Source organism: Callospermophilus lateralis, chromosome 2 (genome assembly GCF_048772815.1).
Source record: "Callospermophilus lateralis isolate mCalLat2 chromosome 2, mCalLat2.hap1, whole genome shotgun sequence".
Classification (NCBI taxonomy): Eukaryota; Metazoa; Chordata; class Mammalia; order Rodentia; family Sciuridae; genus Callospermophilus; species Callospermophilus lateralis.
Genome location: NC_135306.1, coordinates 70351741 through 70369887, shown reverse-complemented (window position 1 = coordinate 70369887; position 18147 = coordinate 70351741).

The window sequence follows — 18147 nt, the reverse complement described above, 5'->3', positions numbered from 1 at the left end:
AAATTCACACTAATAAGAACTTTATGATTAAATGTAGACCATTGGGTACTAAGAAACAAATTAAATCTCTTTCTTGAAAGTTAACAGTGGAACATAGTCAAACATCACCTGAGACACTTTCCTTCAAAGGCTGAGATTGCTAAGCACCTGTCAATCATTGGAACAACAATTCTATATTTATCAACGCTATGTAACACATACAGCTACAGGAAGAAGGCTGACATTCTCAAGGCAGAAAAGATCTAATACTTCAGCAAGAAATAAGTGACTTAGGATTATCCTATTCTTTGCTTGACTTTTGTGGCTGTCACTACTTTTAGTAAACTTTGCCTATCTAAATTATTTTTATTTTTATTAATTCTAATTTTAATTATTTTTTAAAAAAATTTATATATGACAGCGGAATGCATTACAATTCTTATTACACATGTAGAGCATAAGTTTTCATATCTCTGGTTCAAAGTATATTCACACCAATTTGTGTCTTCATACATGTACTTTGGATAATAATGTCCTTCACATTCTGCCATCATTTCTAATCCCATGCCCCCTCCCTTCTCCACCCAACCCTGCCCTATCTAGAGTTCCTCTATTCCTCCCATGCTCCCTCTCCCTATATAAATTATTTTTATTATTAGGAATGAAATTTCTAACCTACTTGACATTCACCAGAATTGAAGATAAATGATTGCTTTAGCATTATGCTTATAGAATCTGAACTTCCTGTCATTGACTTTAAATTGTAAGAATGACAACAAAATAATTTCCCCATAAGTGGTTTTATGCATAAATCTTTAAGTGTTTTAGCAATCAGGCCATAAAATAATTCAATTCTACTGTCTTTCTGAGTCATTGCTTTGTGGTGATTCTTTAAAGAATAGAATGAGTTGTGAGGCATCTTGTAGAAATATCTCTTTTGATTGGTGAGCAAAAAGTTGCTACATTGAACTTTTTACATGTGATTATTTGAGAGTAATAAGGTATACTAGTCATTTCTGGTCCCTTCTTATTTATATTTTATGTACAGTCAATCCATCTCACCATTTCACAGTAAATCTTTTCCTAGAAAATGTTGACCTTACCAGGTGCTGCCCAGAATTACTGTAATGTTGTTTCCCCAACTTATTCAGATAGCTGTGAATCTGCACATTAGAAAGTACTTTGTGGCACACAACATAGCAATAATAAAAGGAACTTAGAATAATTAAATATAGGGCTGGGACTGTGGCTCAGTGGTAGTGCACTTGCCTGGCATGTGTGAAGCACTGGGTTCGATTCTCAGCACCACATATGAATAAATAAAATAAAGGTCTATCAACAACTAAAAATATATTTAAAAAAAGAATAATTAAATATACATTTAGAATTCATTCAGACTTTGTCTCATACTAGATTCTCTTAAAATCAAACAGTAGCATTAACCAAAAGTTGAAGAAAATTTATAGGGGATGATTTAGTAAACTGTTTCTGTCATTTACCCATTGTTTTTATTTAAAAATTGGAGAAATTTTATATTGTTTGAAGATTCTTCCATCTCATTTTGTGAATACTAGTGTTTTGAACCATAGTTTGAAAACTATACTAGGGTACAGTGTGTCTCATCTGTGGATGTTTATTGGAATCATCTGAGTAATTGATAAGAATCATATCAATACCTGGGATTTATCCCAGATGGATATATTGATAACTCTTAAGTGTTTTCTTCAGGTGTTTATAGTTTTACAAAGTTCTCCAGGTATTTCCCAATGTACAGCCAAAGCTGAGAATATGATGACAGATAAAGTCATGGATAGACATTGAGGAAGAGTCAGTGGTAACTTTTTGTGATAGCAGAGCTGTTACTCATGGGGTGTGCTCTGGTTAGTTGTAACAACAACTCTGCTACACTGTTTTGACTCCTTCCAATTTATACACTCAGTTTTGTAACTCATAAGCCAAGCCCCCTGTTGGCTTATCATGTGCCTCAATGTCTTTAATACATGGGGAAAATTTACTTGTCTCTGGGTAGGGAATATTTCTTGGTGGACTGGCCATAGAGAGTGAAATCTAATTTAACTATTAGCATTTTGACACTTGACTGTAAGAATTTCTTTTTCCATCCATATGTTGGGAGTTAAGTCAGTCCCATATTTTTAATTGCACCTACTGCTCTGTATTGTTATGGTTTGCACCTTTGTTCTCCCTCTCCCTTCTGCATGACATCAGTAAGTACTAGTACATAAAGTTGCATTGCAGATGTGTTTGCTTTACAATTTTGTGGTCTGATCTACAGGTAGGGTCCAAATATTTTGTTCAAGGATTACAGAGACTCTACTTAGTCATTCCCAATCTTCCTTTTATTGGCTTCAACCCCAATTTTACATATACTTAAGTCCTTATACTACTGTCTGTATGTAAAGCAGATTTATCTAAATATTAACGACAGACTTTCCTTTCTAGATTTCAAAGTGCTATAGACTTTCTAATGTAAATATTGAAATAAGATCACATGAATTAAGTCTTTGGTACTTTAATTAACAAGCTATCTGGGGTTAAATTAAAGACATTTGAAATAGAACGTTTTGAAAAATTTGTTTGCTCTCCAGTAAAATCATCATTTTCAACCAACATGAAGGCGTAATGGTATTTTCATGTAAAACACAATTTTTCATTAATAATCAGAAGCAGTATAATTGTATAAATGCATGCATAAAATCAGAGAGTATGCCAAGAATTATCAGCAGACAATTTTCATTTATTACTTCTTTCTAATGTAAAATCAGTTACTGTGGTCTTTTTCTTTGAGCTGCAAATATAGTTTTGATTATATCTGGGGACTGCATTTTAGGTTCCTGAAAGCTTTCACACTGCAATGGTAAGAGCAGATGGAAGAAGGTGCTATAAAATTACAATGCAGTCTTGCAAATAGGTGTGAAGAATCAACCTCCTAAAATTTCACAGGCTTCTGTTTCTTATGTTTGCACCTGTGTGGTTGCTGCAATTTTATAATGTAACTAACATCCCTTCTTTGGAGGCAATCTTTATTTCTTTCAGGTTTCGTGTCTCTTTCCATAATGTTTTATCATGCGTCCTGCCTAGGAGACAGGGACAGACAGGAAGCCTGCCCATAAAGCAGAGGATACGAAGAGAGAGGGACCTAATGGACCTTAGAGGGACCTCAGCTTAAGTCAAGGCAGAAGGTGTTCCCTGGGTGCTGTAGGCCAAGGATGAGGAGTTAAATGTATTGAGAAAGAAAGCCAGGAGCAAAAATATATGCTCAATAATCAGTTCATTGATACTATAAACATTTGATTGGATGAGTGGGGTCTCCATGATGTACCAGAAGAAAAAAAAAAAAACAAAAAAACCCCCCACAGATTCTAATGTCTCTAACTTTCCTACCTGGAAAACAGATGACATCTTTCTGCAATCAATGCAGCCTTCAACTGGTAGCTTCAATTCTAAATATCCTTTCCATTCTTTGAGGAAAGCAAGTACATTGCTTGGGAAATTTTCAAGTTTTACTTCATTCTGTAGATATTCCTTTGCTTCAGGCTCTGCTTAAAAAAATTAAAAATGAATTTTACAATATGGTACCTAAAAATGAGGCAGTATAAAAGGAGAGTGACACTGTTTCCTTCAGGTTTTAGAAACATGTGGGTTTCATGTCCCTCCCTGATTCCATGTCAGGTTACCATATAGGCTTGTGCACATTATGTACCATGCAACTTTATAAATGTGAATGGCCACCCCTAGAATCATGCAGTGAATAACTTGGATAACTATACCTGGTATCTCAGCATATGTGACCTACTCTTCCTAAACAATACTTGAAGTTCATGAAATATGGGTCAATAATCATATATATGAAGGGCTGTTTTTGTTATTTAGTATCAAGCCCCAGTGGTATGTGCAGTTACTTAGAAGTTGTAACTGGACAATCATTCCCAGTGTGTCACTGGCTGTGACTAAGTTTTATGACCTCAGATCACTTAGTGAGAAGCAGTTGGTGAATTAACTTTCTCCCTCATGTCCCTCATGTGCTGATATCTTACATTAACCAATTTCAGTAACCCTCCTGAAGTATGTATTTCAGGGGATCTATGTTAAGTTTCTATTCTCCAGAGCAGTGTATCTCCAAATTGCTTTGTGTTAGGAATAATGGGGAGTATCTATAAATAATATAGATTTTTGGTTTTTATTTTATGTTTGAAGAATCAAAAATTCTAAGGTAGAGACTGGGGAGTTTTAAAAACCTGCTCTGGTGTATCATATTTTTTGTGATGTGGATTTTCCTAACTGTAAGATATTGCTGCAGCAGAGCATCTGCCAACTCCATTTCTGCACTACAAAAAGTCTGTAACTAAAGCCAAGGTGTTAGTTAGGCCAGGGGAACTTCTTACAGGGTCCTCAAGGTGTCTTTTGCAAATACTCCATTGTGCCATATGCTTAAATCTGTCCTATTTGAGTTAGAGCTATTCCAAAATACAGTCAAATTCTAGCTAATGAAGAGGCATTGCCTGGTGCCTGTCCACCTCACTTCAAAGACAGGGAGCATGCTCTTTTCAATGAAGCCAAAAGGAGCCATGTGCATGCTAAAGAAAGCTCTCAAGTTCTGCAACCCTTCTCTAGCTGTGGACCACTAGCCTGCACACCATTTCATGTTTCTGCTGGGGGAGAAGACAGTCAGGGAAGCTAACTCAATTTACCAGTAACACACAGCCAGCAAATCTCATGGTCAGAATACCTTTGCAGTTTTCTGGGATTTGAGCTTAATAATGTGTTTGCTCGCTCTTTCCTTCCTTCCTTCCTTCCTTCCTTCCTTCCTTCCTTCCTTCCTTCCTTCCTTCCTTCCTTTCTTCCTTCCTTCCTTCCTTCCTTCCTTCCTTCCTTTTATAACTACAGCGAGTCTCTATAGATTGCATGTTCGTTTGTGAGGAGGAGCTGGCAAGGGGTATGTGTATTCTGATCTGTTGATTGTTCTGTGGTCATGGGCAGGATGGGTGTTCTGGGGCGAGAATGGGTCTGTGGCAATGTGAGTAACAAGCTGGGATGGCTTTTAGGGTAATGTAAGACCACTCCTGGTCTGAAGTTGCTTTTTTGCTCTCCTCATCTCTTCTGGATTGATGTTTTAAACTGTGGCAAAGATGAAGGCATTCTAAACCAAGAGATGCTCAATAGGTTTGAACTCCCAGCATTTCTGCTCAGCCGGCCTCCATTTTGGTGATGGAGGAGGTTCTCTTAATACACAGGCACCTTCTTTTCCTGCACAGCATGCTGGTCGTGAGCCTTGATCTTGAGAGAGGTAGTCCACGTGGACTTTGGCAATGAACTTTGCCCAGAAGCAGTTGAAAAATAGATGTTTATGGAACGCCTTTTTAGTCATTTTAGGTAACACTGATGAGTGAATGGTATTTGGGTCTTTCAAGAACCTGTGATCCTTGGGTTCTGGTAAAAGTGTTAGGGTATTGTTTCATTGTAAGGATGACAACAACTAAATTTTTAAGTGCCCCTCCTAGGGATTATAAATAAATAATTTGTTATGGCATGTGCTTAGGTCACAGTTGTAACTTGTCTATAATTTTGGGTCTGTGTATAAAAGTTTCAGAGCAAAAGTTCTGGCCAGATAAAATAAAGTTCCACTGGGGTTCATACAAACAGTGGAGGTGCATGAAGGGTTTTATAGTCTTACTTAATATTCATATATGTTTTCCCTTAGAATTGATGGGTCTGAGGTCTGAGGTTTCCCTCTTTTATTTTCACGATTGCCTCTCTTCAGTTACCATCTTATTTTTCCTATAATTTTTCCTGAATGGAAGCACTATTAATAATTATAGAAGGCAACTGGTGTGAATCAAGACAGCTTTGGACAAAACCACCTGTATAGTCACCTTTCAATTCTCCTATTTTATAAAAGGAAGCCAAATGTCTACCAATTCCCAGATTTTACCATGATGACTGAACCTCAGTTAGATAGACATCTGGGTGCCAAACAAAGTGCAATTGAAAATGTATTGCTCACCAGGACCAGTGCCACACACCTTTAATCCCAGAGATCCTGGAGGGGCTGAGACAGGAGAATCACAAATTTAAAGCCAGTACTCAGCAACTTAGTGAGGCCGTGTCTCAAAAAATAAGAAGGGTTGGGGATGTAACTCAGGGGTAAGAGCACACCTGGGTTCAATTCCCAGTGCCAAACAAACAAACAGAAAGAGAAAATGCATAGCAACCTAAGGAATACTTAGTAATAGAAAGATAAGCAGGGTTCCCTTTCAGTAAGAACTAATGAAGGGGCTGGGGATGTGGCTCAAGCAGTAGCGCGCTCGCCTGGCATGCATGCGGCCTGGGTTCGATCCTCAGCACCACATACAAACAAAGATGTTGTGTCCGCCGAAAACTAAACAATAAACATTAAAAAAAATTTCTCTCTCTCTCTCTCAAAAGAAAAAAAAAAAGAACTAATGAAGGGACTGCACCTTGTATTAACCAGCATAAACTCCTGGTGAGACCCTGTAGCTTCTTGCTCCTTTCTATCTTAGAATTGAAATTAGAAGTGAGATGGTTGTCACAGAGATGTATATTAACATATTAGTTTAAAATGAAAAATGAAACCAGGCTTTTGGGGATGGAACATAAATCTAATTTAGTCGATGAGTTGACAACAAGTATCAGTGTTACAAATCAGGTTACATGACATATATCCTAAGTCACAAAAGTGAAGTTTTCAGCTGTGGGGTTTTGAAAAAAAAAGTTTTAAAGACCAACTATTTAAATTATATCTATTGCAACTATTATACATAATAAACACATGATATAATTTTAAGTGTTAATTTAAACATATGTGAGCGGTACATAGTTTTTCACAATTCTTTTGTCAAATCCTCTGACACCCATTTCTGCATTGAAGCAGTCATGGGGTTAACCCTCTTGGTCTCTGGTCTCACAGCCTTCGTGACTACCACAGCAGGTCCCACACATTTCCCAATGCCACCCTCACCCCAAACTATGTGGAACCATGGTGGATCCAGGAACTCTTCACATAGGTGAATCCTGTATTGGAGAAAAGCCTGAAAAGGAAATCTGGCTGCACTGATCTGGACACTTTGTTCATGATTGTGTCTGCAAGTGGACTGGAAATGTAAGACCAGTTTATTTTAAAGCCTATACACTTTAAAAAAATGCTATTTGGAAACCATGAGACAAATTTCTATTCAGAGAATAATGGAACTGACACCCAGTCCATGTTTGTCAATCCAATAAAATCTTTATTAGACCATCAATTTTTCCCCTTCTACCAAGCAGGCCACCATGTTGTTTTATTTTGTCAGTGAATCTCGATATAATGTTAGAGATGGAAGCAAAAAAAAGGTGATTGAGAAATTTCTTGAAGAAATTGGACATCAGTTCCACTGGTCAGTGTTGCTACAGGATGGGGCAGTTATAGGACAAGTTTTATTTCTGTAAAAGGAATAAAATAATGTTTATCCAAAAAGGAAATGATAATGGAAATGATCTCATTATCCTTCTTTGTAAAGATGTAACTCAAACTAGCTGAAGTGAGACTGGTAAATTTTCCCAGTTCTGGGAGCAGAAAGGATGAAATGAAAAAGAATATGTTCAGAAAAAGGGCCTGTTGCTTTGGAACAGGAGACAGTAAGGAGGATAAATGGGAGAACTTTCTATAGTAGCTCACTCACCTGTACAAAGGACTGTCATCAACAGTGGAATCACACAAATGTGGAGTTAGGCTTATTGGTGGACAAATAGAATAAGATTCTAATTCTTATTCTGCATTTCTGGATGGTTCTGAAAAATTCAGTTTTTTTCCCAAACAGCTCAGCAATATGACCATACCTGGACCTGTAGTACTTAACAGGAAGATTACAAAGTGGCCTTTTTTGTATTATTCTTAATTAGAAAATGGCATCTTACATATTTCACTCTGCTTGGCTTTAACGGGAGTGGCTCACCACACATGGAGACGATGCTCAGGCTGAAGAAGGCAACATTTGGAGCACTCTTGCAAGGCTGCAAGGTCTATAAAAAGCATCTTCCAGCATTGCTCTGTGCTGCTTGTATAAACTGTACTCATATCAGCAAATTAGCCTGTGAAATAGTTGACTCATGCCTAATTAAAGAATGTCTCTATATCCAAGATGAAAACAATTAAATGAGTAATTTACAAAATTATTTTTTAACATTTGACAGATCTAATTATGCCGACACTGCTACTGTAGGTAACCCAAGGCTGACTCCATTATAATTATAATGTACTTTACTTGGAGAGCCTTAACACACCGTGTCAGGCTTCACAGATTTTCTTTCTTTTGCTCGAAAACTAGTAATTTTTCACAAAAGTCCATAAAACCTCCTAAAATAACATACCATTAGCAGGCAGTCATGACAATAAGTTCATGTTACAAGACACAAATTACCAGTTTTTCTTGCTGTCAAGGTGTGAATAACATAAATGCTGTCATTCGATTGAAATAGATGAGCTTACAAATGAAAGATAGGCTGGCACGGTGGATGTCAATGTCTGTGTCGGATCTCTCCTTATTTGTTGATTTTTTTACCCAACTTTTTTGTTTGCAAATAATTCAACAGTTAATATTAATGGTTAGGATGAGATTTTAATATATATTTCATACAAGTCCTTAATAAACTGGAATATTAGTTCAACATACAACAGAGGGAAAAAAATCATAGAAGATTGGTTTAACCATGAGTCTTATTCCAGTTTTTCTTCCTATTTCTGCAGTCCTTATCCAATTTACACACTTATTTCATGGCTGGACTATTGTAATAGTATATTAAGTTGTCTGTCTTCCTTTGTGTCTCCTCCCTTTACTTCATTCCACCTCCTTAGATTAATTTTCTTTGAATGCTTTCTTGATATTAATACCATTTCAATGAATCAATAGCTCATTATATGAAGAGATGATGTGTGAACTACATAGTCTACCATTAAAAAGTAGCTACCATTTATTCAGTACTTTAACAGATACCAGGAGCTGTGTATGTACATTATGCTATTTAATCCTTGCAATAAAATTGTGAGGTAATATCTTTGTCCCTCTCTTATACATAATAAAAGACAAGCTCAGAAGAACTTGAGAAATATTCTTATGGTCGCACAGCTCATAAGTGGTAGAACTGGGATTTAAATCAGTCCTTCCTGATTCCAAAGTCCATTAGTTTAATTTCTAGCCTGGACTTCCTTCAAAGAGATTCTAAAATATTACTCCAATTTACTTCTTCACCTTATTGCCAATACTTTCCCATACCTAATAGCATTCTTTAGTAAGATTCTACCAGGTGCCAGTCTACATAGTTGGGTGAGGAACAGTTGGTCTTGGCCCTTTCGAAAACTGTAGATGTTTATGGAATTATGTCTATACTGCAGGAAACCTGATCAAATTCCTTTACCTTCCCCACAGCATTTTCTAATGCCTTCTTACCAGATCCTACTCTTCATTTGAGAACTATTTTATGTTATCCTAACTGGGAAGTCTTCCTAAACCACTCAAACCAATGATTTCTTCCTCCTCTGAACTTACAGCTCATACTCATTCACTATTTTTGAATGCTAAATCTGCCACCAATTAGCTGTGTGAACTTCAAAGAGTTACTTAACTTCTCTGAACTTCAGTTTCCTTATATATTGAGTGGGGATAATAATAGTATCTATCCCATAGAGTTATTGTGAGGATAAGATGAATCTGTTTACATAAAGACTCAGAACTGTGCATGGTATGTGGCAGGTATTGTGTTAACTAATATTACTACATTATTATCCTATGGTTTTACTTTTTTAAAAAAATCATGATTTTTTACATGATATTTCTGGTACAAATATATCTAATATTATTTACTTCTTGTATTATTATTTTAAATTGTTCATAGATTTCTTTGTAGTTCTGTGCTGCTTAACAGAGTTGCTTGTGCTAATTTCTCTCTGATCTTGTTCTTTGTAAGGGGATTTATTTGTAGAAGAAATGCACATAACAATGTTTTTATTTCTAATAGGATCATATGCTAAGGAGTAAAATGATGGTGATATAGTGAGATTCCAAATATCGGTCTGCTATTGTGATTTAGCTTGTTTCTTAGTTCTTGCTTTTTCATGTTTGTATATTTTACTCAGTGATATAAATAAATCCAACTATTTGGTGATCCCATAACTTCTTATTTGGGTATAATAAACTCACCTCATAAATGGAGACTAGACAGTGGAGTATATTAAGGAGGATTTTTGTACCTGAGCACATTCATTGTTACTAGGATCCTGAAGGTGTGGTTATATTTTGGAGTTTTTAACTCAGTTGCTTCAGGACAGCAGCTACAAAAATAATCTGATCATAGAAGTAACCACTTTTTGGGTCAAACAATACTTTGGGTCAAATGAAAGCTTGAAAAGTTTAAGGAAAATATGAAATATAATAATAAAAATGTCCAATAAACATTTTGTTCACGGACAGAATAATTGATTTCATGTATGATTTGTTTCTCATTTTCTAATGAAATCTAGGTGCCTGGGATAAATTCTGATCATGGATTTCTTCATGACTTAAGAAAATACAAATTCCTAAAAATGACTGGAACTCCCATTTAAAACTCTTTTTTTTTTTTTTTTTTTTTGCCTTGTGCACAAAAGAGTTCTTTGTGAATGCAGATACATGGTTGATGAAAGGATATACTTAAGCTGAAGAAAGAAAAATGAACATCAGGATTATATGGTTGGGGTAAAAAACTAATATAGGGCCTAGACACCCAGGGCCAAATATTTTGCTAGGTCTTTTGAATTTTATTTTGTTAGAGAATATTCAACAGATTTTTTTTTAATGGTAGCAGGTAATAAGGATCCCAAACATTTTAGTTTAAACAAAAATGTGTGCAAGCACAGAAAGTATGTCTTATTATGTACGTGAAAAATTAGACTGAGGTGCAATGGAATTCGGGGTGCAATCAATATTGGTGAGAATCAGTCTTAATTTGGCTTTCCTCTGTGTTGGCTTTATGTTCAAGAAAACTCTTTCCATGTAGATACAAAGATGGCTACTGGTTGATCTAGTCTAGGTTTAGTTTCTGCTAGGAGTTTCAGCAAAATCTAGCGGGGAACTCTGCTCAGCCCTACCTGGGCCTCCTGCTGATCCTTGAATAACCATTTTGCCTAGAGACGGGGAAGGTAATTTGATTGGTCAGTCTGGGTCACATGTTAGTCCTTTTTTCTAGTGGAAGCAAGGCTTTGTGATACAGAGGAAGAGAAATTTCCAAATGGGAAAACAATAATAAATACTCACCAGAGGAAAAAAAAAAGAAAGCATTAATCATATTCGGGACTAAGATACATAGAATGGTAAATATTTATTAAATAAGCAACAATAAAGCTTTAGTGTCTTTCTTCTTGACTTTTTGACTCTGTCCTTAAATTCACCTATTCTGGGAGGTTGATCACCCTTGATGTACATTCTAAGTGAAATTCCACGTTAGGCTTGATATAGTGGAACTGGTCTCTTAAAAAGGTGGGAGTAACCTAGGGAGCCCTGGGTATGGAATTCATCTACACAACATCAAATCCATCTTGCTCTTGGCCTCACCCCATATTCGGTAAGCCCTCACTTCACAGGTTCCTATTTTACTGCTTAATACTGGATTCATTTAGGAATGAATCCTTCTCCTATTCTCTATGGTGACACCAACCTGATCACTAGAAACTTCATGACCTCTTCTTTTTACTCTCCTTCTCCATTTAGTGAGTTTCTCCATGCCATTGTAACACTGGACCCCTGTTTATTACACCAGCTCTGCCAGGGACTGGATTTTCTTTCTGCAAACTCTCCTGACCACAAAATACTGTTCCTAATACTGTTTTTCTGATTTTTTTTCTCTGTGTTGCTCCCCATCTCACTGTAGAAACTTATTCCATTATCTTGTCCCTTGGACTCAACCATTTATTTAACCATTCAATTTTTTCATTTACTTAAATAAAAATGTTTTTTTTCCTTAATAAATATTAGTGTAATTCCATTAGGCACTCAGTTCTGAGTTAGAGTTGGAGAGAAAAAAATATAGATGAATTGTTCTTACCCTCAAATTTTTGAGTTTTGTGGTAAAAGACTGTCAAGTAATCCTCCAGGTATTAGGGAGCAGTATATGGGCACAATGGACAAAGGCCATATCTGAAAGGAGGGGAGGGTTGGGAAGGCTCCCTGTGGACACAGTCCTTGATTCTTAAATGCACAGTATTTAGCTGGGGAAGGAATTAGGATCTCTCCAAAAAAGGAAAACAGAGTCTGCAAAGGCTGAGAGAATGGAGCCTGCGCAGTACGGGGCTGTACGTATGGGAGATCATCAGCAGATGAGCAAACCCAGGTAGAGGATGGCTATTCCCAGGGGAATTCTAGTTCATAAAGGCATTTGGCCTTTTCCCTAATCAAGCTATCTCCTGCCTTTCCTTACTTGAAGGACACCTTGAGTCTTTATCTAATTTAAGAGTTTGGGCAAATGACAATTGAATTCTAGCTGTCTTTTGTGTAACAAACACATAGGCTTCAATACACCAGAACAGTTAGATTCTGTATCTTGCAATGATAGCCTTAAAAAAATATTCTGGGACATATTTCTTAAAAAAAGAAATTTTCTTTTCCTGAATTAGTTCTTCTGGACTTTCCTGATTCTGCAGAAGCTTCTGTCTTCAACTTAGTTGTATATACAACTGTAAAGTCCTGATAATATTTAGATCTCAGAAATGATGGAGCGGACACCCACCTCTTGGAGGCATCTAATGGTGAGGAAGGGCCACCCTAACCAAAAATAATTTCTCTGTCCTTGTGTCTGAAACCATGATTAGAATGATTTCATAAGGATCTTCTAGAATGAGGGTTGTCGTACTTTTTGGAAACAATAAGGCCATGTGACACCTAGGAAGCAAAAATCCCAACCTAAAGACACCTCAGAAGAGCTTTATCTGACAGATTCCAGGTAAGTTTTTATGAAGGCTAAGAACAATCAGGAGAAAAGAACACAGGGGGATTCTCATGTCTGTTAGCTTTCCCTACTACTCACCTCCAGAAGGAGGCCTACGGCCTGTAAGAATTCTGTTGGGTTTCAGATAACCAATTTTAGCTTGATTCATAGGTTTTATCAAAGTCAACAAAATTTAGAGAGAGAAGTAGTGTTTATGGGACATAAGGGAGAGGAAAATTTACCCTTAGAACATAGGAAAAGAGCTCACTATATATTCAGAGATTAAAAGGAGCTAGCAGCCAAAAGAAAAGCCCCCAGCTAATTGAGAGCTAGAACATCTAGCATGTTCTAGAATATGCTAGATGTAAACCAAGGGCCGAATATTCAAAGTTTATAATCCATACTTTCACTTTGTTTTTGAATGCCAAGTGTTTCAGGGAATGGGGGAGCCAAGTGGGGTGAAGGGTTTAGTGAACCCCACCACTTCTGAAAGCCTTGCATAACGTCTAGGTGGGGGTATATTGGCTGTTCGTTAATTCTGACTCTATCTGCTCCTAAACTCATGGCCAAGAGTTAGTTTGGCTTCATCTTTGTTTATTCAAGAGGCCTCATTTATAAAAAAAAAAAAAAAAATTGTTCTTAAAAATGTTTATATTAAAGAGAAATTTTGGGCCATGTGTTTATGAGTACCAGACCATCTCCTGTGCTCCAAACCTTCAGCCCCTCTGCACCCGTGAGTTCAGCAGGGCTGTTTCCCCCTGTGTTACAGTGCTACGGGAGGTGTGACGTGCAAATATATAAAAAATATACCTTACTAACCTAAAAGGTCTTCTCTGTTATTTTCAAAAAGATTCACTTCCAGGCAGTTCAATGGGACAACTCTTAAGGGAGCTTAACTTTGGAAAAGTATATTCAGGAGAAATGAATAAATATTGCCTGAGTGTCAAATAGGTATTGTGGAGACACTCCAAGAAGAAGGTCCTGGAATCTAACCCACACGATATTTCCATATTGGCCTTGTCTCTTTGGACTGACTTGAGGATTGAGGAATGTGATCTTAGGCAATTTTTGGATTGCTTTCTCTTTTGTTTTGCAATGATTGGACCTTTTCTGAAGGCTCTGTACAGTGTAGTTCATTTATACAGTTCTGAGTAAGCCTTTCCTATGCTGTTGTTCATGTCTGTGACCCTGCCAAAAAGAGCAGAGGCTTCAAATTAATTTTTCCTGCGCATAACATTTTGTATGTGTCCTGTCTTCATTTTCAGTTGTTGTGAGGTCACCAATTTTATTTTCCCTTTGGTATCTAATATTCTTGGACAGTTTTTCTCTGAGAGGCTCAGAGGGAACAGATGTTGTATAAACCTTTTCCCCCGCATGTTTTCCCACTTATATTTTCCTTTTAAAAGGAAAAAAAAAATAAAGGAGATCATTGTGTAAGGAACTTTTCTTTTAATAATGCCTAGAAACTGTGAAAACTCTCCCACCTCTATTAAGGCAGAGAAGACTTGGTTTTGAATGCAATTGTCAGTGAACTGCTCCAGCTGCTCGGACAAGTTTCTAATGAGATCCCTCATCCTAGATAGCACATATTAGCTACTAGTTTACTTATTTTTTAATTCCCTCATGTGGAGACCTTTTCAAACACATATTAAATTCCAGCAAAGTTTAACCAGTCCAGGAACAGATGTCAAAAATCTTAGCAAAAGATTTGGTTCAAAGACAAAGATAATTTCAGTATTTGTGAACTTTAATATCTGGATATTTTTTTCCAAGGGCATCTTCCAGTTTGCCAAGTCAAATGAGAAATCCACGTCATAGCTTTCTGTGTAAATTGTGTGCCCCCTCCCCTGCAAATGTTTGAAATAAGCTGAATAAACAGAACACAGTGGGTAACCTGGGGAGTGTTCTAATCAGAAATATTTTCACTCATGGGGTAAGGCTTTACATAACCCACTAAGAGCTGTGATTTAAACCACCCATTGCAAGCAATAAAGCATTGAAATGAGGACATTTTTTAATCAGGTCTCCAGATCCATGTTTATTTTTGCTCTGGCGGCTGCTTATGTGCAGACACACACTTTACTTGTGTCTTGGTCAATGCATACAGATGTCAACCTGAATTCTCAGTTAATCTTTTCTATTAGTTTTTTTTCTTTTTGTCTTCCAAGTGTCAGAAAATAATATAAAAACAGAAGTGCATTAAGAGATATACAGAAAATAGAAATCTAGCCTCATGTGTCACATATTTCAATATGAGGTAGCTCCCTGCATCACACCACTGCACACAAGGGTCTAGTATCTTCTAAACAATAATTTGGTTCTACAGCAACAGCACAATGAGATGCATAAAAAAGAATTCTCTTTATTTAGCTATCTAAAGACATACTTTTATATTAAATAAACCTTTTACAAAGGTTGTATAATACATAGGCATAACAAATAAGTATAGTTTAGATCAGTAAGAAATCAGATATCTGTGTATTTACTAAGCAGCTTAAGAAACAGATTTTGAATACCAAGACCATTGAATGCCCTTCCCTTGATACTACACCTTGATATCTCTATACTTAGAGATAATAACTACCTTTGAAGTTATTATCATTTCTTGCTTTTCTTTAGAGCTTTACTTTATCTGTGTTTTCATAATTTTTGAGCATGCAGGTTTTGAACTTTATATAAATGGATTATAGTCTGCTTGTTTAACATTATGCTTGCAAGATCCATTTGTGTTAATGTCAATACCTTGTTATTTTCCTACTGCATAATATTCCAGAATGGGTAGGGGGGTGGAATAAGCCCTCACTTTTTATTCCGTTCCTCTCTTGTCCAGGGACATTTTGAGTTGGTCCTGATATTTTATTATTTTAGGTATCATTGCTAGAGATATTCCTACTCCATGTCCTCTGGTGCATATGAATAAGAGATTCTCTGAGGTATACATCTAGAAGTAGAATGACTCAATCTTAAGAGTATTGGAATTTTCAACTTTTCTTAAATTATTACTCTGAATTTGGTTTTTATTTAATTTTTTGAAAGTGCATATTCAGAAAATCAAACTTTTGAGTGAAAGTCCAATCTGTTGCTAATTTCTGTTTTATTTTTTCCCCTATATGTTTAAACAAAGGCTCTGACTTACAATTATAAGTCATCTGTGTGCATGGAGATGTTGTTGGTAGCACCTGTGTTTTCGTCTTTGCTCCCTGCTCTGATCATGTGCACGTAGATTAACCAAGATTCCTTTAGCTTCTTAGTGTAACTCCAGGTTCCTTTGCTTACTGCCCTTTAAAGCCTTTCTCACTTGTAACAGGTTGAGCAATTCTTCCCATCTGTAACTGTGGTGGCCACTGATGCTTTATCTGACTATAATCTTTTCTTCTTCTCAGAATAGTACTACTTCTTCCTCATTTTTTTAAAAATTTTTAGTTGTAGTTGGACACAATACCTTTATTTTATTTATTTTATTTTTATGTGGTGCTGAGGCTCAAACCTAGGGCCTCACATGTGCTAGGCAAGTGCTCTACCACTGAGCCACAATCCTAGCCCTATTCCTTCTTTTTAATTAAATATTTCTTTTTAAATTTTTTTTTCTTTTTTTATTTATTTCTTACATACATGACAATAGTGAAGTGCATTACATTCATAATTATTCATTCATAGCACAGTTTTTTGTAACTTTGTATATAAAGTATGTTCACACCAAATTATGCCATTATACATGAGCTCTCATGTTTTTTTGCATTCAATTCTTAATACACCTTTATACCACCATTTATCATATCTCTGTTTGTATATAAGGTATGTTGACACCAAATTCACATATTCATACATGTAATATTTCTTTAGGTTATGGTAAAATGCACATAAAATTAACCATCAGCCATTTTTGAAGTCCTTTTGAAACTGGCTTAAAATTTTCCTTAGTATAAGGTCCTCCAAGCTCATTGTGTTGTAGCATGTGTCAGAATCTCCTTCTGTTTTAAGGCTGAATAATATCTGATGGTATATATTTGTGCCACATTTTGTTTACTATTCATCTGTTAATGGACAGTTGGCTTGTTTCTACCTTTTAGCTATGGTGAGCCTTGCTGCTATGAACCTGAGTGTACAGTTCTTTCTTTGAAGCCCTGCTCTCCTCTCTTTTGGTTATATACCCAGAAGTGGGATTGTTGGCAGACTTCCTCTTCTTTGAGCAATGTTGCTCCTATCCCTTTTCCAACCAGCTGGTTCTGATGAGGGCTGCCAATCATACAAACATTTCTTTCCTTTCCACAGTTGACTGGCTGACAGGTGGACGTCTGATCCAAACTAGGCCAATAAGAATTCTCCCCTGCAAGTTTTCAGAGTGGAGTCAGAGGCCATAATTCAGTCTGCTCTGTGGAAGGAGCCATGAGGTTTAGGAGATTAATGGCTAGTTGTCCTGTCATGTGGCAAAGACCGTTCCCTGAGAAGACAAAATAAAATCATCTGGGCAAAAGGAAATTGAAATGAGAAATGAAAGGATCCTGACAAATACTTGCTTTCTTGTTCTTTCCAAAATATATAAGCCAATGCATTTCTTATTCCTCAGCCAATTTGAATAGGACTTCTATTTTTTTGTTCTCAATGTCCTGGCTAACATAGTATCATGATTATTCCTGCCTTGTGTTTTAGGTGAATTCTTCTTTATGTTGGCCAAGGAGCACTATTGAGTCCCACAATTCTGAAGGCTATGGTAATGGAATGAAAAGAAATATGGTGCCCTACATTCTTTGCTGAAATTGGCAGTAGGGAAGAATGAGAACATGAAACTCACAAAAATTAAACCTAAGAAGATGACTAAAGAGTACAGAGTTTTAAAAAAAAAGATTCTGATTCAATACAAGTTTTTTATGAAGAGGTTGACCTAGACTAAACCTAGGAAGTAGGACTAAATATACAGAGGTCTTTCATGAAATACAGAATAAAAAACAAAACATAAAATTCTATTAGGGAGCAGAATTTTCTGGGAGGGAAGATTTCTTCTAAACTCTGAGAGTGGCTGTGAACTATTTATGATTGGCCTTGGTCCTCCTCCCATAGATTAGAACATAAAGGAAGGGTTCTAGCCTCCCTGGTTTGGAAAAGAAATGTTTATGAGGGTCCTGACTAGTTCTTGGATTTGAGAGACAGAAACTTTCCCCACCTAGATGGGAAAAGAAGAAGAGAGAGAAGCAGAGCAAG